This window comes from Vombatus ursinus, unplaced genomic scaffold (genome assembly GCF_900497805.2).
Source record: "Vombatus ursinus unplaced genomic scaffold, bare-nosed wombat genome assembly UNPS02014841.1, whole genome shotgun sequence".
NCBI classification, from domain to species: domain Eukaryota; kingdom Metazoa; phylum Chordata; class Mammalia; order Diprotodontia; family Vombatidae; genus Vombatus; species Vombatus ursinus.
The window spans coordinates 29,891,139-29,914,596 of record NW_020954619.1 but is presented as its reverse complement, the minus strand read 5'-3'; positions in this window follow the sequence as shown (position 1 = coordinate 29,914,596).

Genomic DNA, 23,458 nt, shown 5'->3' with positions numbered 1-23,458 from the left:
CTCAATCAGTGTGGCTTAGCAGTGGGAGAGCTTGAGTGGGAGGCAGTTGTTAGTGCAAGTAACATTGAGTCTTCAGTAAGATTTTTTTTCTGTAACATTTACATTGTGGCAAGTTCTTTCACTTTATCTCACTGTCATTGCTGAGTTTTGTGCAGGTCTGTGCTCTCCTTGTAGTGTTTGGCATAAGGGTGGGGTGGGAGTAGGGAGGGAGCTATACCTAGGATACCTCTCATTTGGCTCTTTTCCCAAGAGGATTATCCTCTTAAATGATTTTCAAGATTATACAGCTTATTAGAGACAGACCCTAGGTTAGTATTCATTTCTCCTTATTCAAAGTGCAGTCATCTTTCCATTGAATCTGGCTGCCTCATTGAAAACAACCCAGTTTAGAATTCACAGATTATGTTATGGAAAGTGACAACACAGAGAACAAGTAACTTGTGCTGAGTGATGGAAATAGAACAGAAGCAGCCAGCAGATTTTTATGCTATTATGGGAATAGTGACATAGCTTATAAAATAGTCTATTTGTAAATAAAGTACAAAATTTCTTAAGTGGGAATTAAACAGGGGCAATCCACAAACTACTTTGCACAGTTCTTATAAAGGAGACAATCTGCTGTTAGTGGAAAACAATCTGTACTCAAAAGTCAGAAAACCTGAGTTCTCATATTAGCTCTGCTGCTAATTAGCTGTGTGACTTTGAAGATATCCCTGAACCTCTCTGGATCGCTTATGTCATCTATAAAATGAGGAGGTTGAGGTAGTGTTAATATTCTATAAATCGATAGCCAGTGTCACATGGCATAGCAGCAGGATATTATAAATGCCATTTCAGAAATCTTCAAATCTGCAATGATTCACTTTGAATCATGGGACCCCCAAGAACAGGGATTCTTCAGGTTCTAAAAATTCACAGAACAACTTTGTTTATCAAGCCCATTTGAAAATAGAAACCTCTCTTCAGAGCATACTCCACATAATTCCTAGTTGATTTCAGAGTGGCAATGTAGGTTTTCTAATTCCTCTAATCTATAGCAGTGACTTTCACCTCAGGCTAGCTAACTCTTCTTACTTTTCTAATTTAAGATTTTCAATAAAGCTACTTGAAAAATTTCTTAATGATTTGATTGTCAATAAATCCCAAGCACTGCATAAAGAGAATGCAAACCAAATCTAATCATGTCTACATTCTGTTAAGGAAAATTAAGACAAAAATCACTTTTTTCTTTCCTTAATTTGCATTCTTCTCTAAGAGCGCAGAAAGTTTTTTTTAAGGACAGATAGGAAAATAGCCCACAGAAGACTCTGTAATCTTCAAAATAAAAATTAGTTTCTTCTGCACTTAATGACTAAAGAGAAGTTGTTTTAGTAGAGGGGCATGAAAAGAAGATGACAAACCTAAATTCTGGCCTTTTTTCATTAATTCCAGTTTCCTCTCAACCATAAGCAGTTATTCTTATATCACTGACAAAATAACTTGAAAATTGTTACCAGTTAGCTTCTGTGTCAAATTTAATTTCCTTTGCTTGGGTTTCCATTTAAAAACATTGATACTTTTTTTTAATCACCTATATTTCCCAACCTATTTCTTACATTCTGAATCCTCTAGCTCTCCCAGATAGCCATGCCTTACAATAAAGAATAAATAAATAACAAAGTGAATGACTGAAAAGTATTTATTAAACACCTATAGTAGGCCAACCATTATGATAAGTGATAGTGAAAAACAATACGTGTGACATATCCAAACTTTTCCAAAAGGAGATTACCTTCTAGGAGCGGTTGGCAGTTGGGCAACACATCAGGGAGAAATGTACGTATGTATGTGTGTGTGAGTGTATGTATGTATGTATGTATGCAGACATATATGCAAACATATGGTATATGTGTATATTTATATATGTACATATAATATTATTGTGAAGGGTAAAAATGTTTTCTGTTATTTCCACATAGCTTTGCTAGGTCAGTTAAAATATCTTCTGTTAGGCAGACATAGAGAGACAGAGATAGATAGATAAATAGATAAGCAAAAAGGTACACAAGTTTTTATGTAATACAAGTTTACTGTGTATGTGTCTTCAAATAGGGGTTCTTTGCCAGGTCAGTAAAATGGACATATTTATTCAGCTCATGTTACAATGGAAAGAAAACTAGTCTGGAAGTCAGGAGATTTGGATTCTAACACCAGGCTGTTTTTGTGACCTTAGGCAAGTCACTTAAACTCCCTAATCCTCATTTTAATTATCTTTAAAATTGGGGGCTAAATACAGAAAATTTGGAGATGCTTCTAGCAAAGATGGTGATATGAAAGGCTCAAGGCACACTTGTTTTCTAGGAACCTAATTTCTTGGATATCTTCAGAACAAATAAAGCAGAGAAGCAAAGGATAAAGATGAATAAAGAACACCAGTAAGGTGAGTCTCATTTTGCAAAAAAGAAACCAAAAATGTATCATTCTATAGGTTTCATATTTAAGTGTGTGTGTTCAGGAGGACTAGGTGGGAAGGAGCTCCTATATTCTCTGTCCAGAACTGTTGGGGAGGGCAGGAGAGACTAGTATCCCCAAGGTTTCTTTGACACATCAATAACTACAGGAAAGAGTAGGGTTGTGCCTGTTGTTCATTTTCCCAGTTCAACACTTTGGTAGGGGGCCACACGATCACAAATCATTTCCCCTTACAAGGACTACAGGCATTAGCGAATGGAATTCCTACCTCATCAATTTACTCCAGACTTGAGGAGAGATATGAATTATCATGCCAACCCTTTTACCAAGATAAGAGAAACTAAAGGACACACATATAAGGTACTGTTGTTGTTCCGTCATTTTCAGTAATGTCTGACTCTTTGTGACCCTATTTGGGTTTTCTTGGCAAAGATACTGGAGTCCTTTGCCATTTCCTTCTCCAGCTCATTTTACAGATGAAGAACTGAGGCAAACAGGGTTAAGTGACTTGCCCAGGGAAACATAGCTAGTAAGTATTTGAGGCCAGATTTGAATTCAGGAAGATAAATCTTCCTAACTATAGGCCCAGTTTCTATCCATTGCATCACCTACCTGCCATATAAGGAATTAGTAACCATTATGTTAACAAGTGGGGAGCTGGGACCACTACATAAGACTCCTTTATTGGTGGGTTAATGTAAATCTTGCTCACCAAATTACCAAAAATAGAAAGATCTCATAACATTTGATAACAGCTCTAAAATCATTCAAAAGTTGGAGAAAGCAGTCACTGCTTCTTAACTTGCGGTTATCCCTTCACTTTCATTTTATTGACTTTTTTATATAGCTACAATTTTTAGCATTATGTCAATAAAAAAAGGAGAGAGTAGATATACTGCCTTTAACCCCTAATACTATTGGGCTTCAAAATAGTTTTCAATTTTGGTTTTAGATAGATGCTTGTGAGCATATTAATGAAAGTACATGTATTCTTATACTTTTAAAAATTATTTTAGCTCTTCATACTCATATGAAAAATGCTCTAAATCACTATTGATTAGAGAAGTGCAAATTAAGACAACTCTATGAGATTGGCTAATGTGACAGAAAAGAAAAATGATAAATGTTGGAGGAGATAAAGGAAAATTGAGATACTAATGCGCTGTTGGTGAAGTGGTGTACTGATTCAACCATTCTGTAGAGCAATTTGGAACTATGCCCAAAGGGCTACTAAGCTATGCATACCCTTTGATCAAGCAATATCACTAATAGGTCTATATTGGCAAAAGATGAAAAACAAAAAGGAAAAGAACCTGTATTTACAAAAATATTTATAGTAGCTCTTTTAGTGGTGGCAAAAAAAATTGAAATTGAGGGGATGTCTATCATTTGGGAAATGGCTGAACAAATTGTATGTGATTGTGATTGAATACTATTATGTTGTAAGAAATGACAAGCAGGATTCTTTCAGAAAAACCTGGAAAGACTCATATGAACTGATACAAAATGAGATGAAGAGAACCAGGAGAACATTGTGCACAGTAACAGCAATATTCTATATAATAAACTGTGAATGACTTAATTATTCTCAGCAATACAATGATCCAAGACAATTCTGAACTTATGATAAAAATTGCTCTCCACTACCAAAGAATGAACTGAAGGAATATGAATGCAGATTGAAGCATACTTTTTCTTTACTTTTTTATTTTTCTTTTTTTCTCTGTATTTTCTTTCACAACATGACTACACTGAAATACAGTTTTCATGACTGCACATGTATAATCAATATAAAATTGCATGCTTTCTCAATGGAAGAGGGGAAAAGAAAGAATAAGGGAAAGAATTTGGAACTCAAAAATTTTTTTCTTCTTTTTAATTTTTAAAACTATATATTTATTTATTTCACTAAATATTTACATGTAAAATTACATCACATGTAAAATTTACATCTAAAAAATTCTAACATTCATTTTTAATATATTTTTATTTATTTTGTTAAGCATTTCCTAATTACAGGTTAATCTACTTCTAATCCTCTCAGGAGTTTTGTAGGCTGATTGAGGCTTGCAGGGGGATTGACACCTCTCCACTAGACTAAGTCACAGTGCCTCAGTTGCCTCATGACTCCACTAGGCCAACCTCAACTCACATAAGTATGTTATTCCTGGAACTTCCAGTATGCAGAAGGGCCTAAAACTCAGCCATTCCTGATTCTCCAGACTTAGCTATTATACCCCCACCCAAGTACCTACCCCTACATGCTATTTGGCTCCCTATTTGTGTGTTGTCTCCCCCTCCTTGTGTGTGCGAACTCTTTTTAAATACATAATTTTTAAAATATATATTTGATGGCTATATTCCAATATAATAGGTTTCTTTGAATTCTATGTATTTTTTTCCTGAACCTAATATTATTCTCAGCAGGGGTCCTGTGGTTTCACCAGACTACAAAAGGAGTCAATGACCCCCAAAAAGCTAAGTAAGAACCCCTATTTTTGGTCTTTTATGATTCTCCCATTCAAGTTGCATTTCCTTAGCTGGATTTTTTCAGGTCTCTTCATTCCTCTTCATGCTTCTCTTGAGTCTTGTATTTGAAAGTCAAATTTTCTATTCAGCTCTGGTCTTTTCATCAAGAATGCTTGAAAGTACTCCATTTCAATTAATATTGATTTTTCCCTTGAAGGATTACACTCAGTTTTGCTGGGCAGGTGATTCTTGGTTATAATCCTATCTCCTTTGCCCTCCAGAACACCATATTTAAAGTTCTGGGGTCTGTTCTGTACACCATATGTAAAGTTCTGTAGAAGCTGCTAAATTCTGAGTTATCCTGGTTGTGTTTCCACAATACTTGAATTGTTTCTTTCTGGTTGCTTGCAATATTTTCTCCTTGACCTGGGAAGTCTGGAATTTGGCTACAATATTCCTAGGAGTTTTCCCTTGGGGATCTCTTTCAGGAGGTGATCAGTAGATTCTTTCAACTTCTATTATACCCTCTGGTTCTAGAATATCAGGGCAGTTTTCCTGGATAATTTCTTGAAAAATGATGTGTAGGCTCTTTTTTTGATCAAGGCTTTCAGATAGTCCAATAATTTTTAAATTATCTCTCCTGGATCTACTTTCCAGGTCAGTTGTTTTTTTCAATGAGATATTTCACATTGTCTTCTATTCTTTTCACTTTTTTTATTTTGTTTTACAATGTCTTGATTTTTCATAAAGTTGATAGCTTCCATTTGCTCTATTCTAATTTTTAATGATGTGTTTTCTTCAGTGAGCTTTTTGACTTCCTTTTTCATTTGACCAATTTTGCTTTTTAAGGCATTCTTCTCCTCATTGGCATTTTGGACCTCTTTTGCCATTTGGGTTAGGCTATTTTTTAAGGTGTTATTTTCTTCTGTATTTTTTTTTGGTCACCTTTAGTAAGCTGTTGACTTGTTTTTCATGATTTTCTTGCATCACTCTCATTTCTCTTCCCAGTTTTTCCTCTACTTCTCTTACTTGTTTCTCAAAATCCTTTTTTGAGCTCTTCCAAGGCCTGCGACTGATTTAAATTTTTCTTGGAGACTTTGAATGTAGGAGCTTTGACTTTGTTGTCTTCTGGTTGTAGATTTTGATTTTCTTTGTCACCAAAGAAAGATTCTATGATCTGACTTTTTTTTGTGCAGTTTCCTCATGATTCCAGACAATTACTTGACTTTAAAACTTTAAACTTTGTTAAGGCAGGGGTCTGCTTCCAGTGTGGAGAATGTACTGTCCCAAGCTTCAGCAGTTTTGTGCAGCTGTTTTCAGAGATACTTCTAGGAACCTGTAAGTTTTCAATTTTTCCAAGGTGGGGTGAGGTGTTTACTCCTTTTCTGGCCTGTGCTGTGGTCCCTGAGTGACCACAAGCACTCTTTTCTGTCTTAGAACTGTGAGGAGGATTCCCTCTCCATCGCCACCACAAGCTCTACCACGCAGCACTCCTCCTCGCCCCAGGATCGCCACCCAGAATTGTGACCCCAATTCAAGCACAGGCAAAGCAAGAGAATCCTGCCTTAGCACCATTAAAGAGATCCTTGCAATGCCTCTCTGATCAGCCATTCAATTCCCCCTCTGTCTGTGGACCAATAGCTCCAGAAGCCACAGCCACAGGGCTACGTGGTGTCTGGGGCTGGGATAGAGCTTCTCTCTCACTGCAGTCACAGACTTTTCCTACTGACCTTCTAAGTTGTCTTTGGCGCTTGTGGGGTGAGAAGTCTGGAAACTGCCATAGCAGTCCCTTGAGGCCTGCTCCAGGTTCACTGATGCCTGGTCTTTGTTTGTGTGCCCATGCTGAACTGTATTTCTCTCCCAGCCTGGGAGATAGACTTTTCTAATCAACCATCCACGTTGTCTTGGGCTGGAAATTTGTTTCACTCTGTCTTTTGCGGGGTTCTGCTGCTCTAGAATTTGTTTAGAGACATTTTTACAGGTATTTGGAGGGGTTTGGGGGAGAGCTCAAGCAAGTCACTTCTTTTACTCTGCCTTCTTGGCTCTGTCCTTCCTCAAAAATTTTTTTTAAAAAGAATGTCAAAATTGTTTTACATTTAATTGGAGAAAATAAAATATTAAATAAAACATATTTTAACATGAATGAAAGCATTTTGTTGAAGTTTTTCTAGTCCACTGACATAATTATTTGGTTTTTATTAATAGTATAAGTATCTTCTTTTTATTTGATCTTAATTTTGAATTATCCCTCCTCTACTCCTAAATCTTTAATTTGGTCAAATAGAAAACATTCTGAAGAGATTGCTATAGCTTCTTGATTAACATGTTATTCAATAATTATTTTTATCAATACTCATTAATGTCTTTGGTCTCTAATTTCCTTTCTCTTTTTTATGTCTCTGTTGCTGAAATGTCAAAGTGAAAATATTGCTAGCATCAAGAAAGAAATTGTATGCTAAGTACTACAAAACAAAATCACTCAATACTTATCACTGCCAATGAGAGTTAAAAAATAAAAATGTGATAAACTAAAAAACAAAGACCTTTCATGGAAGGATCACTTCCCTGTAAGGCCAAGGATTATTCTTTAAGTACACCACCACTACCATCACTACCACATTACTCCCATTAACAACATCAAGGAAACCCTGGACTTAAAACTTAATGAAAACCTTTAAAACATTTCTTTGGACAAAAAGTAGAATTGGGAAAATTCTTCAAAATAAAAATGTAGTGGATGATGTAAACTAGTTAAATGTGCTTGGTAATAAAACAATGAAAATGAACAAAATTTTATTAAATAGAGTTTGTATTTCTTAAGGAGGGTTTGTGTGCATTCCTATTAGTTATGGGTTCTTCACTTAGCCTTTTCAGCACATTTAAACTTGTTTACTTTTAAAGTCACTTAGTCATTCAGGTCCTCAGTTCCATCATCTTTAAAATGAGGGGATTATATGACATAGATATATGTTCCTTAGAGATAACTAAATGGCTTAGTGGATAAAGCACTGGGCCTAAAGTCAGGAAGAGCTGAGCCTCAGACACTTACTAGCTGTGTTACCCTGGAGAAGTCACTTAGCATCTGCTTGCTTCAATCTGCCTGAGAAGAAAAGTGTTTCCATTGTTCCTTTTTTGTTTAAGTATTCTGACTGAATGAATTTCCAGAATGAGCAGAAATATCAAGGTATTCTTCTAGCATAATATAATTGAATTCAATTCAATTCAATTCAACAAAGGTAATTAAGCACTAGGAATTGCATTTGTTATTCAAGATACAAACATAAAAATGAAACAGTCATAGCCTGAAAGAGCTTATGTTCTATTGTAGGGAAACAGTATGCACATTAAAAATAAATAAATACAAAATATCTACAAAGTAATGTCAAGGAAGGAAGAAAGCACTAGTAAATAAGAGAATCAATCTACTCTTTCATTTAGGACTGACTTCTGAGCTTTGAAAAATGCTTGATATGTCTAAGTATACATTTCCCTTAATAGAATATAAATTCCTTGAAGAAAGGGACTGTTTCTTTTTTGCTTCTATCCTCTCAGTGTTAAACACAGAACCTGGAAAATAAGCACTCAATAAATGCTCATTGAATTGAACTGAAGTGACTTAAGTGCCCCAATTCCCTTGAGCAATAAGTAGCAGATCCAAGGTTTTATCTCAAGTTATTTAACTTCAGATCCAGTGTTCTTTCCACTACAATATATTATGCCAGTGATCATTTTAGATTCTTCCCAATGGAGGCATTTTCTTTCAACAATATTTTTCCTCCAAGCCCTTCTCAGTGTCTTTGAATCTCAGGAGTTTCATAAAAATCGTAGAATCATAGGGCCAAGAAGGACTTCAGTTTGCCTCACCTGCTCTGAAGCCAGTCAACCATACTTACAAGCAGAGCATTTCAAAACAATTCATTGGCTCTGTATAAAATAGATTTATATTTGATAGACCATTTCAAAAGGTAGAAAATGAATATTCTTGAGTTGTGAAGTGTCTTAATTTGATTCATAGCCATGTTGAGTTTTATCTGATGTCACTGATGAGATGCAGATTAAGTCAACAATTATCTTATGGCACTTTCTTGCCCTTTCATCTGTCCATTTATTAAATAAAGGAAGTATGCTATTTCCCAGCATATTACATAGATGACTAAACAAAAATGCCTTTAGTTATACCCTCTAAATATAAGGTATCCCCATGGGGGATTTTAAAATGCTAATTTTTAATTATATATACATGGGAACATCTATTCTAATGTCTTGCCTATGTTTTTAGAAAATAGCCATTCCAATTTGTATCTTCTGATATAGTAATACACACACACACACACACACACACACACACACAAATTCCTGTTGATCTATGAAGTAAAATCCCCCTAGAAGTCAATGTTTGGAAGGGAAAATATTGTTTTGGAAAAGCAACTTCCATACTTCTATTTAATAATATTGAGAACTTTATAACCCAATGCATCTCCATTCATGTGTTAATTAGGATGAAGTGAGGTATGTATTGTGGAAAGAGTGCTTGATCTGAAGCTAGAGAATACAACTTTAAAACCTAGCTCTACTGCTCATTGCCTTTTCAATGGAATTGAATTATTCAATTCAATAGATATTCATTAAATGCCCACCTTAGAATAAAAAAAAATGGGCACATAATTTAAGGACCTTATATTTTAATTCAATTCAATGAAAAATATTTATTAAATGTCTACTACGTTAAATGCACAAAGCAAGGGATTTGTAAAATCTAAAATATGTACAGTAAAAAAGTAAGTTAAAAAGACATGGGCTCATATTATCTTCTGATACTTATCTGTATGACCACAAACAAGTTTATTTACATTCTCTCATCAAATTAAGAGTTTCATTTATGTAATTTTTAAATTTCTCATCCATATTTAAATCCCATAAAGTCGAAGCTAAATGTCATGCTTAGCTGTAGTAACTATCTCACTTCAGGTGCCTGGCAAAACCTACTCCTTGTCTACTTTTTTTTTTAATAATCCCATTTTAATTTTGTATGTCAACTCAAATTCATTCTCTTAAAATGACCTTCCATCTCTACTCAAGATATTTTCTTAAAATAGAAGAAAACTTTAATAGCAACACAAATTATTTAAGCAATAAACTCTCCACTTTGCATCTGCTATTCTCCCTGGTACCAACCTCATGGAACAAGATGGCCCTCATTATTTTTAAATTCACCACCATGCTGCTGACTCAAGCCTTGATTGACCTCTTCTCCCTTCTGATTGAAGAGCCAGGAGATGGAGTACCAAACTCCTGCACATGCCTTCCTTTATAGAAGGCAGAAACTAAACTCTCAGATCATTCCATTCTGCATCTGTTACTCTTCCTGGTTTCAACTCCACAGAACAAAGTGTCCCAACACTTTTTACCACTTTCTTGGTGAAAGAGAATTTTAAGATGACACTTGTAATACACTGAAGATTATGCTAAAGATGACATTCTGGGCAAAAGAAAAGATAGTGGCACCTACAACAGAAAAAGGGAAGTTCAGAGGAGAGGTGGGTTGGAGGAAAGGAATAATATGTTACAGTCTGTGAGCATATTGCAACCCCTCTAGACTTGCTCATACTGTATGACTCACTCTGAATGATTCAAAATAAAAAAGGGGAGTAGAAGTGGAGCTATTATTCATTAGTCACTGCCCTTAGGTTAGAAATTTCCTACCCTAAGTGTGACTGCTGCAGCCTGGACATATTATGGGGAATAGGTATGGTGCAGAAGAGGGGGGTGTTTTCCATCAGCAATTATTGCTCTGTCTATCCAGGTAGCTGTTAGCTTGTAAATGCACCAAAGTGACAATTTCCAGTACAGAAGAGGAGAAGTTTGAATCTTGTACAAAGGAGAGAAGGAGTATGTTGGGGTAGGGCTGGAGAATAAGGGTAGGCGTGGTTGTGATAGAAACAAGTGTCATGATTGGCTACATATGGACAGTGAGAAATGACCAATCTTCTCATCCTATTTAGTTGATCACATAAGCTAATTTAGGGCTAGATTATAAACAGTTACTAGACAAGTGACATATGGAGAATTGGACTTAGAGTCAGGAAGATCAGAGCTCATATCTCACCTTGGATGCTTTTTAGCTATGTAACTTGACAAGATACTTAACCTCTCAACCTCAGTTTCCTTACCTGCAAAATGTGGGAAATTGGGTTAAATGGGCTCTGTGGTCCCCTTGAATTCTAAATCAATGATCCTATGATGCACTTCAGGCGAGAATGTTGCCCAAGGCATACCAGACCCCATTTTGATGACCATTAGCATAGAATACTGTAATTACCTATGATACCATCTAGTACTTACAAGAGAATGTCATGGATCAAGTTTCTTTTGCTTAATTCTGTCTTTTTTCATCTAATATTAAAAAAATCATTCTATAAAGTAAAACATTATTGATGCAAGAAAAAAAATTCAGCATTTTTGGATCCACTTGAATTCTGATATACTTTGCAAATGTCACTGGTGTCTCTAAATAGAAAATTACTGTTTCTTTGAAAGATGGTTTCAAAAATCTCAGGTGTCATTTAGCTTTCTTTGGCAAAAAGCTGAAAACTAGTTTGCAAAAAGGAGAATCAGGTCTTTAATTAGGAACTGTGACTGAATATTACTATGATCATGGGATTCAGAGCTGGGAGCAGAGCTATAATTAACATTTTTCATAACTAGAAAAAGTGACATAAAATGCATAAATGACAAGAAGATGGTCCCTTAAAATAAAGTTTAGGGCAAATTCACTTGAGGGGTGTGGGAAGTCAGAGGCCCTGAAACACTAATCCTCTGGCATCCTAGTACTGTGAAACCATTAATGGGTAGGCTACCTTGGGGGATAGGAGTGGGAAGTCAGCAAAGTAAAGTCAAAGCCAGCTACAATTCAATTAGGTTTTGTAGCTTACTGTTTTAGTTAATTATTCTTACTAACTAGATTCTAAACTCCAGCATTTCTATACTGCTAAAAGACATAAAATGCAGTTGGCATTGTATATATTTTAGAAGTCTGTGACAAAGCTCTGATCACTCATCCTGGTTAAAACTCTAATATTAGCATTATGATAGAAACCATCTTGTACAGGGATGGGGAACATGCGGCCTCGAGGCCACATGTGACCCTGTAGGTCTTCAAGTGCGGCCCTTTGACTGAATCCAAATCCAACTTCAATGAGTTTGGATTCAGTCAAAGGGCCGCACTTGAGGACCTACAGGGACACATGTGGCCTCGAGGCTGCAGGTTTCCCACCTGAGTAGAACTCTGTAATTTTACAGAGGAGGAAAAAAGAGATTGAGGGAGAGAGGAGAGAACACTATTTTTCAAGGTCATAGAGGCAGTAGGAAAGCTTTTGTTGTATACAGACTGCAAAATTCATTTAACTAGAACAACAAAGCACTGCTACTTTGGCTCTGTCACTGAAATAAGAAAATAGCTCCACTTTTCTCTTCATTCTATGAAATGAATTCAACTGATTATGGGTTCATGGGGAATTCAGCTATTTGTTGAGGAGACCTGATGTAGTTTTTTTTTTTTTTAATTCTGTTATACTCTCCATAAGTTCTGTCTTCATGGATACATCCTCCAAAGAGGAGTACATTTTTCACACAGTCTTCAAAGCTAATTGGTACAAAGATAGAAGCCTTATTTTTTGCAACAAAGGCAGAGAAAACAATGTTTCACACCATCATTTACGTTATTTACCCCCACATAAGGAATGGGGAATATATTTGACAAAGTCAGATATAATTAGGTTAGAGGTATTGGTCATTGTTTTGATTTAGTTTTTATTCTACTAACCTTTATTCCTCAGTATTCTTATTTGTACTCTGTGATTTATTCTCTATACTTTCTACCTTTCCTACCTTTCTTTCTCTTTTGCACATTTGGTCACCATCCTAGAATTATTGCTCTACTCTGTGTACGTTGTAAAGAGGCCAAGCCCTTCAGCTTGAGTGTTTTCATGGTACGGGGGAAGAATTAGGGAGATGGAAATCAGAATATTTATAACAAACACATGTACACATACATACAGTTCTGGGTTACATATTGTCATATTTCTTCTTTTCTCATATTAAGAGCTAACATATTGTGATGAAAAGAGCATGGGTCCAGGTTTCAGTTCCCCATTTTGCTATGAATTACCTAGGTAATGATGATTGCTTCTCAGGATCTCAGTAGATTCTTCCTTTCTTAAAAGATTGGATTTGACTGGATGCTTTCTCACTTTTTCAAGACAAAAATCTTTTGATAATACACATGTCAGAGGTTCTTGACCATTTTTGGGTCCTGAGCCCCTTTTGCCAGTTGAGTGAAACCTGTGGATACCTTAGCATATTCTTTTAAATGCATAAAAATCCCACATATGTGCAAGTTCATGGAATCCAAATTAAGAACCCCTGACTAAACAGAGATGAGTGTTTTGGAGTTTACAGGAATTGCTTCACAGTGAACATTAATTCAGTTGCAAAATCCAGATTTATGATGCTTTTTACTAAATTCTAAGAAAATTGATGTCACATGTCTAAATCAGTCTCTTGCAGTTATTATTACCATTTGTACAGAAAATCTTACAGCTCAGCTTTAAGTTTCTAGGAAACCAGACATACAGTGGCTATCTAGCAGACAATGTTACAGCTACATGACTCAATACTGTGTCCTCTTTTTGAAGCTGTGATCTTATCGGTATCAGCATCAAATAATGGTTATTAACTGCCTCGTGGCCCTGGGCCTGTGTAGAGCAGCATTTCTATACACAATTATTGCATTATACTGGTTCCTAAACTGAACATCAATAATTGCACTATGAAATCAATTCCTTTCTTGGTGATAAAGTAGTTTATTTTTATGCTAATTAAAATCAAAAGATAATTCGATTTGTTTGTAATTTCAATGAAAGTGAATTAAGAGCTATAAATGGGTCTTCGTGCTAAGTGCCTTTGGAGCAAAGGATGACTGCTTTTTAAATATTCTCTTAGTCACCAGCATTTGTTCACTGTGGGAAATCATTCTCCATTTAGATGTTGGTACCAGATGACTCTTTATATTACTTGTACATAAATAAGCATTGTAAATATACATGATCTTCAGAAATGGGTCGACTTCTATAGACTGTCATCATCCTTTATAGTAATTTGACATCTTTGACAACTATCTTGTATTCATTTTGTATTTTGAATACATATAAGGTATGTATACACACATTATGTTTCCCCCATTAGAATATAAGCTCCTTGAGAGCAGGCACTATTTTACTTTTGTCTAAGTAAAAGTAATGACTAGTGCAGAGTAAGCACTTAATAAATGCCTTATAATTGGTTGATTTTTTTTAAAGTTACAATGTTGTTTGTTCAAAGTCAGTCAATCAACTATTATTTATTAAGCATCTACTATGTACCAGGATTTGTGGTTAAGTTCTGGGGATATAAAGAAAGCAAATAAATAAATAAACAGTCCTTGTTGTCAAGCAGCTTACAATTTGATGGAGGAAACAACAGGCAAACAACTATGTACAATGATATATGCAGGATAAATTAAGAGTAGCTTCAGGGGGAAGGCACTAAGATTAAGAAGGACTGGAAAAGACTTTGTACAGAAGGTGGGACTTTAGCTAGGGCTAGAAGTGAAACTTGGAGGTGGAGATGAAGAGGGAGAGAATTCCATGTTTGGGGGACAACCAGTGAAAATGCTTGGAGTAGCCCCAAATAGGAGAGTATGGTCAGGATTGAATCCTGGGTGTTCTGGTTCCATACCCAGTCCTCTTTCCACTCTAATAACCAATCAGTCAACAAGCATTTATTAAGGACCTATGCTGTGCTAGAGTCTGGTAATATAAGGAAAGGACAATTCTTGCTCTCGAGGAGCTTACATTATAATGGGGAAACAATATGTAAATATAGAGTGTCCCAAAAGTACTAGTGTATTTTAAAAGTATAACTGCACTGTAACATTAGAGATATACTATATCCACACACACACACACACACACACACACACATTTCATGCAAAAAAAGATAACTTATTGGGGCTGGAAGAGGGGAACAGGAAAAGCCTCATGGAGAAGGAACACAGAGTGTGCCCAGCATTTTAGTAGGAGATACAGATGGAAAATAAAATATACCTACTGTGAGGGAGCACAGGATCAGAGAATTAGTATTGGAAGAGACGATGGACTCGTTCAATCTAAACTCCTTAATTTACAGATGAGTAACTAAATCCCAGAGCAGTTAAGTCACTTGCCTGCAGATATATGGGTTGTGTCAGAAGGAGAATTCAAATCTCTGCCTCTGAATCCAGCCTTTTGTGGGAAATAATGTGAAAGCATATGAAATTGCAAAGATGGACCGTAGCCTATGGTGCTGGATTACCTTCTGTGATATAGGTGGCTCAATGCAGATTATGTAATTCTAGGACTCGGGATGTGAAGGTCCAGTACAAGAAAACACAAAGCACACCAGATTGTGTTACTGTACAAGCCAGCTTAATTGAGGGCATATATTTATAATATAGAAGGGCAGTCAGGGAGAATGCAAAGAGGTCAGGTCCATTGGGCCCTCTGTGGAATTTATCACTCCAAACAAGTGAGATCTGTTGAGATTTTAATAGGATTCTTATTTGAGTAAAGAAGGAACAAGCACTGGGTAAGGGAACCAGTTGTATGGACCTAGGGACTTGAGCTTATTCTTGCTAATAAGGGGTGAAGAGACTCCTGGAAAATTGGAGATTAAAAAAAAATTTTAAAAGAAAGAAAATTGGAGATTAATTGATATTTAAACCCCCCACCAGCAGGACAGGAATTTTGGGTCATTATTGGTGGTTTTACACTAATAGGATGACTCAGGTTTTGAGCTTCTCAGAGTTTTTTTTTTTTTTTTAATTTATCAGGGTGTGGGACAGGGTTCTTGTGGTCTTTATACCAGGGAAGGTGAAGGCAAAATTTGCAGGAGTTGGTGGTAGACAGAATAGGGATAGGAGGCACAGTGGATAGAGCACTGTGCCTTGAATCAGGAATACCTGAGTTAAAATCCAATGTCAAACACTGACTAACTATGTGACCCTGGGCAAATCCCTTAATCTCTGTCTGAGTTTTCTTGATTGTAAAAAGGGGATAGTAATAGCACCTACCTCCTAGGGTTGTTTCGTGGATTTCTGTAAGAGAAGGATGGAGGGAGGGCACTGTCCTGGGAAGTCTTTATTTCTAACAGTTTTCTGCTGCTTGGTTAATGTTCTTTGACAATAGGCTGTGGTCTCATGCAATCAATGTCTTTTATTGTTAAATAAAGCAGGTAAAATGCCTACATGTCTTTAAAAGCAAAAACAAACCCTTCCTTGGCTATAATAGCCCTAAGAACAAGAGCAGCTGCCAGGAAATTAGCCCCACAAAGCCCAGGGAACTACAGCACTCCCTGTTCTGCATGGCCCTTGTTTTCCATATTAAACACTTGGAGGCAGAGGCAATGTCTGATTCTTCCTGCAGTTTGGAGGTGACCCCTCATCTCCCCTGTTTTATTGTCCTGTATTATGTTAATGAGAACTCATACAGCCACATTTACATCACAAATGAATAGTTTCTGGCAATGTTTGGTTTGCCAGTTCAGTCTCAGTGTCTTGAGTTACTGCTTATAGTGGTTGCTTGTCAATTGTTTTGTTGTTTGATGACCCTAATGTTATCCAATGTGGCATTTTTCAGTCTTTATTACTTTTGGATCAATTCTTAACCTTCCTTTTATTCTCCCTGCTCCCTGTCAAGACCACCTCATTTGAAATGATCTTATTAAAACTCTTGGCATCCTTCATCGAATACTTGATCAATATGCAACTTTGGCATCAGATTTCTCCTTTTCCTCCTTAAGTATTAGTTCATAAGAGCATAGATTTAGAACTGGAAGGGAGCTCAATAGTCATCTGGTCTAGCAGTTTATATTTTAGAGAAGAAAATGAAGTCTAGAAAGATAAAAGTGACTTCCAAATCACTTAGGCAAAAAGCAAAGTCAGGATTTTAACTCAAGTCCTCTGGCACCAAATTCAACACTCTTTTCACTATGGCTTACTATTTTATTTCTGTACGGAAGCTAGGTAGTGCAGTGGTTAGAGTGCAGGGCCTGGAGTCAGGAAGATCTAAGTTCAAATTTGGCATCAGACACTTGCTAGCTATGTGACTAGCTTGTCACTTAACTTTGCCTCAGTTTACTCATCTATAAAATGAGCTGTAGAAGGAAATGGGAAACCACTGTAGTATCTTTGCCAAGAAAACCCCAAATGGGGTCATGAAATGTAGGACACGACTAAAAATAATTCAACAACAACAACAAAAACTTTCTTTTCTTTAACGATACTTTTTTTTTAAGTTATGGTTTTGAGTTTAAGTATATTTCATTAAGTTATCTCTTTCAAAGCAGTGTTAAAGCAAAATGGTTAGAGAGAAAGCTTCAGAGCCAGAAAGATTTGTGTTCAAGTCCTGCCTCTGACACATTGACCAGATGGGCATGTGTGTGTGTGTGTGTGTGTGTGTGTGTGTCTGCGTCTGTGTATGTGCCCAAGAGCACATGTGTGCTGAGAGTGGGAGGAAGATATTAAAGTGAGATAGTATAAAACAAAAAAAAGAAAAGGGCTGAGGGCAGGGCTTTGGGCAATACCCTCAGTTTATGGGTGTTACATGAATGAAGAATGAATGAGCAATGGAGACTAAGAAGGAGATGTTAGTTAGGAGGAAACGCAAAAGAGAACAATGTCACAAAAAACCAGAAAGTAGAGAGTATCCAGGAAGACATGGTTATCAAGTGGCAGAAACCATTTCTCTGACTCCAAATCTAGAGCCTTTCGACTCTTTTTCCTCTCATATAATTATTTGTTATAAATGATATATTTTCCCACATTAGTATCCCTAAACCTCAGATGTAAATACTCCTTACTCCCAACAAAGGAAGGTATTAGTTAACATAGGAAATTCTAAATAGCAGTTTGGGGATAGTGTAGCATCCATTTTTCCTCCTGTATAGCCTCTGGAGACTCATTATATTCTGAGACCCATGGACCTTATGAGTTAACAGTGGAGAGGGAAGGGAAGAAGAATTTTCTACAAATATAGTTATCTTGAAGCCTAGTCACTCTTTGATTAAGTTGTCAATCTGTATCATTCTAGCCCGTACGTGTAACCACATAAAGCCAGCAGTGACAGGCATGATGCTGATAGAAAACTCAGTTGGCCAGTGACATATGTGGAAAAGAGAAAAATTGTTCTCTTCCCCTCTTCATTTTTATGAGTCTCATATATACTTCTGGAAGGACATTAGTTTAGAATTCCATCACATAAGCCTGATGGGATCCTGAAGACAAGGTATTCTGCAGTCATGATTCCCAAAGTGCACATAGGAAAGCATAACTAGGATTGACTTTCAGTTACAAGTATATGAAGAAGACACATAATCAAATAAACTATCATTTATGCCATCTCCCCAATAGTTTTCTTTTAAATAATTTTGTTGGGTTTTTTCATGCCATAGCTAAGTATATCTGTTTTAACCAGAGCACTTTATTCTTTCTTTGAAGAGCTCATTTTCCAGCTGTTAAATTATATTTATCATTTTTCTATGGATTCCTGTTTCACTGGTATTTTGTACTGTGGAGCTCAAAAGTAGGCAGCAGTCTCTGAGGACTTGAGTAGCAATTTGCTATAATGGAAGGAGTACTAAGATGGAGTCAGGAGGGCTGGACTCAACACTAAACTCTGACTTTATTTCTCTCATCTTGTTGCTTCCTGGTCTGTAAAATGAGGAAGACAATGCCTGTAGCACCAACATCACAGAAAGTGCTGTTACGCTCTGATGAGACAATGAATTTACAAACGTAAAGCTTGTCATAAACTTTAAAGTGCTAGACAACAACAACAATAATAATAATGATTTAATATCCTATATATTACACTATATCTGCTTGTTTGTATGTATGTATATGTGTATGTGTGGATAAATAAGTATAGCTATATATCTGTAAGGACTGAGAAATGGGTCCACACCTGTGATATCACTGATATTGGCATCTCCCAGATGGAGTAAGGAATCGCCATCTATCAATATAAGTTGGTACCTTTTCTGCAACTTGGAGTCTTCAAGGATTATCTAGAATACTGAGCGTTTAAGTGAATGGTCGTGTCACACATCCAGCATATGCCTCAAAAAGGACTTGAAAACAGGTCTTCTTGCCTCTCTGTCCAGTACGATACACTATCTCTCATCCATTTCTTCTCCATTTTTATCAATATCAAAGCCTAATCACTTAGAAAATGTTTCAAGACAGAGGACCTCAGTTTCCTTCCCAATTCTGTCGCTAATTATCTGTGTGACAATGGGTAAGCCACTTACTTCTGGGCCTCAGATCCTTTATTTATAAAATGAGAGTGTGGACTAGATGGAATCTAAGTTCCCTTCTAGCTCTAAATCTGGCACTCTTGAGTGTATTATCATGTCATTCTAACATTTACAAAGCAAATCAAAAATTTCATTTGTTCCTCACAACAACTCAGTAAGGTGGTTTTCATAAGTTTTATCCTCACTTTCCAGAAAAGAGAGCATAGGCTCATATAGGTAAAGTGACTTTCCCATGCCTATATAGTTGGAAAGCTTCTGAAGAGACATTTGAACCCAGGTCAGTCTGCCTGCAAGCTCATGGTTCTTTTCATTATATACTATGATATTCTAAACCTTTCATGCCTATAAATGTGCCTTAATATTGTAAGAAAAAGGTCTTATTTCAGTCCTTGTATTCTATGCCTCACATGATAGATCTCATGATAAAAGCTTTTAGAATGGTTCTATCTAGTATAATAATTTTGAGACTTTTATTACATGCAACATTTACTTTGTAGGAATATTCTAATACATAATCTTTAACGCTGATGAGTAAATGTTATCATTCTTTGGTATCCTCTTTAGCTTTAATGCAAGCACCTGACAATTGGCAGTGTTGCCTCTTTCAGGGGCTGAGGAGTGGGCATGAACAATATACCTGATTTAGCAGTAATTTCAGTACTTTGAAACAGCAAAAGCTGTAAATTAGGAAAACACTTTGACCTGTATAAATTTCTTTAGCCAGAATACTAATCACTGGGTTTATTTCAGTGTCTGGCACTGAATCAAACTGACTTAACTATATCAATGCTGTGAACAACGCTGCCTGCACTTGACCCTCCTTGCCTCAGTCAATTGGTCTGACATCTCTTTGATTCTTTGGATGGACCTTCTGCTGACTGTGAAACCACTGCTTATTTTATCCTATTAATAACTTTGGCACTTGACCCATCTCCCTTCCCAGGGCCACAATGAATATGCAGGGCACATCCAGCTGTTAACCCTTATATTTTTCCCTTTGTCCCATCCTGGGACCTGAGTATGATGCATTATTTTACGATGTACCATATTCTGATGATGTACTTATGATTTATCAATGAAATACTTGCTGTTAAGTCATTTTTTCAGTTGTGTCTAACTCTTTGTGACCTCATTTGGGGTTTTATCGACAGATACTTGAGTTGTTTGCCATTTCCTTCTCCAGCTCATTTTACAGGTAAGAAAATTGAGGCAAACAGGATTAAGTGACTTGCCCAGGGTAACAAAGCTAGTAAGTTTCTGAGGCCAGATTTGAATTTAGGAAGATGAGCCTTCCTGATTTCAGGCCCAGTACTGTATCCATTGTGCCACTCAGTTGCCCCTGATGAAATATTCTTTATATACTACTTCCTTCATAATTCACTACTTTAGGTTCCCATTATTTAGGAAAATGGGCTTCCCATAGCCATTCATTTTATTACCTGAAATTGTTTTGGAATCCTGTCCATCTTAAAAGACTTGAAAACAGTTCTCTGCCATTAGTACTCTAGATTGACTCATCACACACTATTGGAATTTATTTAACTAATGAAAATCTATGTCCTTTCACTTCCCACATCTCCCCTTCTCCTCTACCAATCAATCAATAGAACTTATTGAGTGCCTACTGTGTGCTAAGGCTTAAAATAAACTAGGAGAACATAATCATCTTCCTGCAGAAAATAAGTTTGCAATCCCTTGTGAATAGGCAGGAGAAAGTATGTCTATTGACTTTCTCTGGAGAAACCCATGACCTGTTTTTCTTCCTTTTTAAAATATATTTTATTTTTAATTTATGGAATAAAATAAGAATTTCCATAACATAGTATAATAAAAAAGATGAGTGCTAGAAAGGTCACTAGGTTCCATTTGGGGACAAGCTTTACTGGTCTTATTTGCCTGCTCAGTTTTATAATGTATTTTAATTTTTGTAGATTTTGAAACAATATATCATTAAAAAATTTCCACTCTGGAATTTATATAGTTTGAAGAACATATAATATGAAGATTTATTAAATGTAAATCAATTAATTAGGTCACAAGCATCTACCATATTCCAGCCACTGTGCTAGACTCTGCGAATAAAAAGACAGAAGCAAAACAAAGATCTTACGTTTTGTGTGTGTGTGTGTGTGTTTAGATAATAGAGCATTCAGATAAGTAGATGAAAGAATCATTTATTAAGTACATACTGTAGACCATAGCACTAGAGGATATGATTACAAACAAGCAAGACAGTCCTTACCTTCAGAGAGCTTACAATCTAATTGGTCAGGGAGAGATAACCCATAAAGGGAATCTGGAAAGAGGGAGAAGGTTACACACGAAGTATCATTGTGTGGAGATATGCAGATAGTGCTTGAAGACATGCTCCCAGGAAAGGTAAGTGGAAAGCAGACCTATCAAAGCTGTGAGACCCATAGACAGAGTCCAAGGTAATGGGGTAGAGAAGGGGCTTGAAGATAATGTCCAGTGCACACAGGTATTTGGTGTTGAAGTGTTATATTCAAAAAAACATAGTAAATAGATACAATGTAGCATTTTTGTGGAAGACAGTACTAGCAGCTGGGTTGGGAGACCATGAAGAGTCTTTTGCAGAAGGTGACACTTAAGCTAAATCTTAAAGGAAGTAGAATTTCTAAGAGGTAGAGTTGAGGTGCAAATATGTACCTATTATGGACAAGTGTCTATACTAGTCCCTGAAGAGGCAGAAACAAAATGGTGGGGGAGGGAGAATACCTTCCCTCCAGATACTACTATTCTCCTACGAAAAGGGATGTAGCATATGAAAATAATTTTATCCTTGATAATTTTAGGAGGGAGAAGGCATTCAAGACAAGTTTCATATAGGAGGTGGCATGAAGAAACCTACCTAGAATTCTAAGTTGTGCAAGCTAAAGGAGACTTCATTTAAGGTTCAGGGGTTAGCCTATTTCAATGCATGAAGGTAGGAGAGAAAATAATGAGTTCTGGCAACAGATGACATTATATTTGGCTGAAAGATAAGAGTGTGTGAATGGGACTATTGTGAAATAATTCCAGAAAGTTGAATCAGAGTTATATTGTGAAGGACTTTGAAAGTCAAGTCAAAGAATCTGAATTTTATCCTAGAGATATTAGAGAATGACTCACTGTGATCAGAGGAGGCACATGGTCAGACTTAGTATTTTAGAAAGTTTATTTTGTCATCTCTGTGGAAAATGAATTGGACAAGAGAAACAGTAGAGGCAGAAAATCAATTTGAGTCTCTGGCAATTGTCCAAGTGAGAGGGAACAAAAGTCTCGACCAGAACTTCTTAAACTGTGGGTCTCTGCCCCATGAGATTGTGTAAATAATGTGGGGGTTGTGAAAAAATTTGGCAACAGTAGAAGATTCCAGAACATGCAATGACCAAAAATTAATTCAAAATCAAATGTGTAAGTGTTTCGGGCAGTGTTTGCTTATGTTGTACCATGTGACTTGCAGCCTTGGTTCTGAATACACAACATGCTCACTTTGCACTGCACATGCTATTACACCAAGCAACACCAACAAACACTGCCAGAAATACGTAGGTTCAGATTCAAGACTAGTGCATGTTATGAATTGCGGTGTTTTTACTGTACATACAAAGCTTTCTGCTCTTAAAGAAACATAATAGTTTAATTACAGAAAAAAATACTTTTAATATTTTCCTACCATCATTCTTCAGCATGGAAGTATCAAATAAGTATGTATTTGGATTGTACTGTGTTAGAATGTTTGAGTTTAAAAATAGCTGTTATCTCCTTCTCTTACAGAAACATAAATGTTTAATTGAAGCAAGACAAAAGCCCTTTAACAATATCTCTCCATCATCACCATTGTATATGTATATACTTGTCAATATCAGTTTTTTTTTAAATTGAGAACAAATGTAATTTCATAAATTAAAGCTAGTATTTATTTGAGAAATCATTAGCGATATTTATATTTTAGGACAAAAATATTTTTGGTTATGGATAAGTGGCTAAGTTTAGACAGAAGAGGTGTAAAAATACTAATGACAATGTGGCAGAGTCTTTGCTACCAGGTACATCTAAATTGATGAGAAAAAGAAAATTTGTCAAATAATTTTTGCAATATGGATTTAGTTCTAATAATAATGATGGTATGGGGAAAAAAACCTCTTTG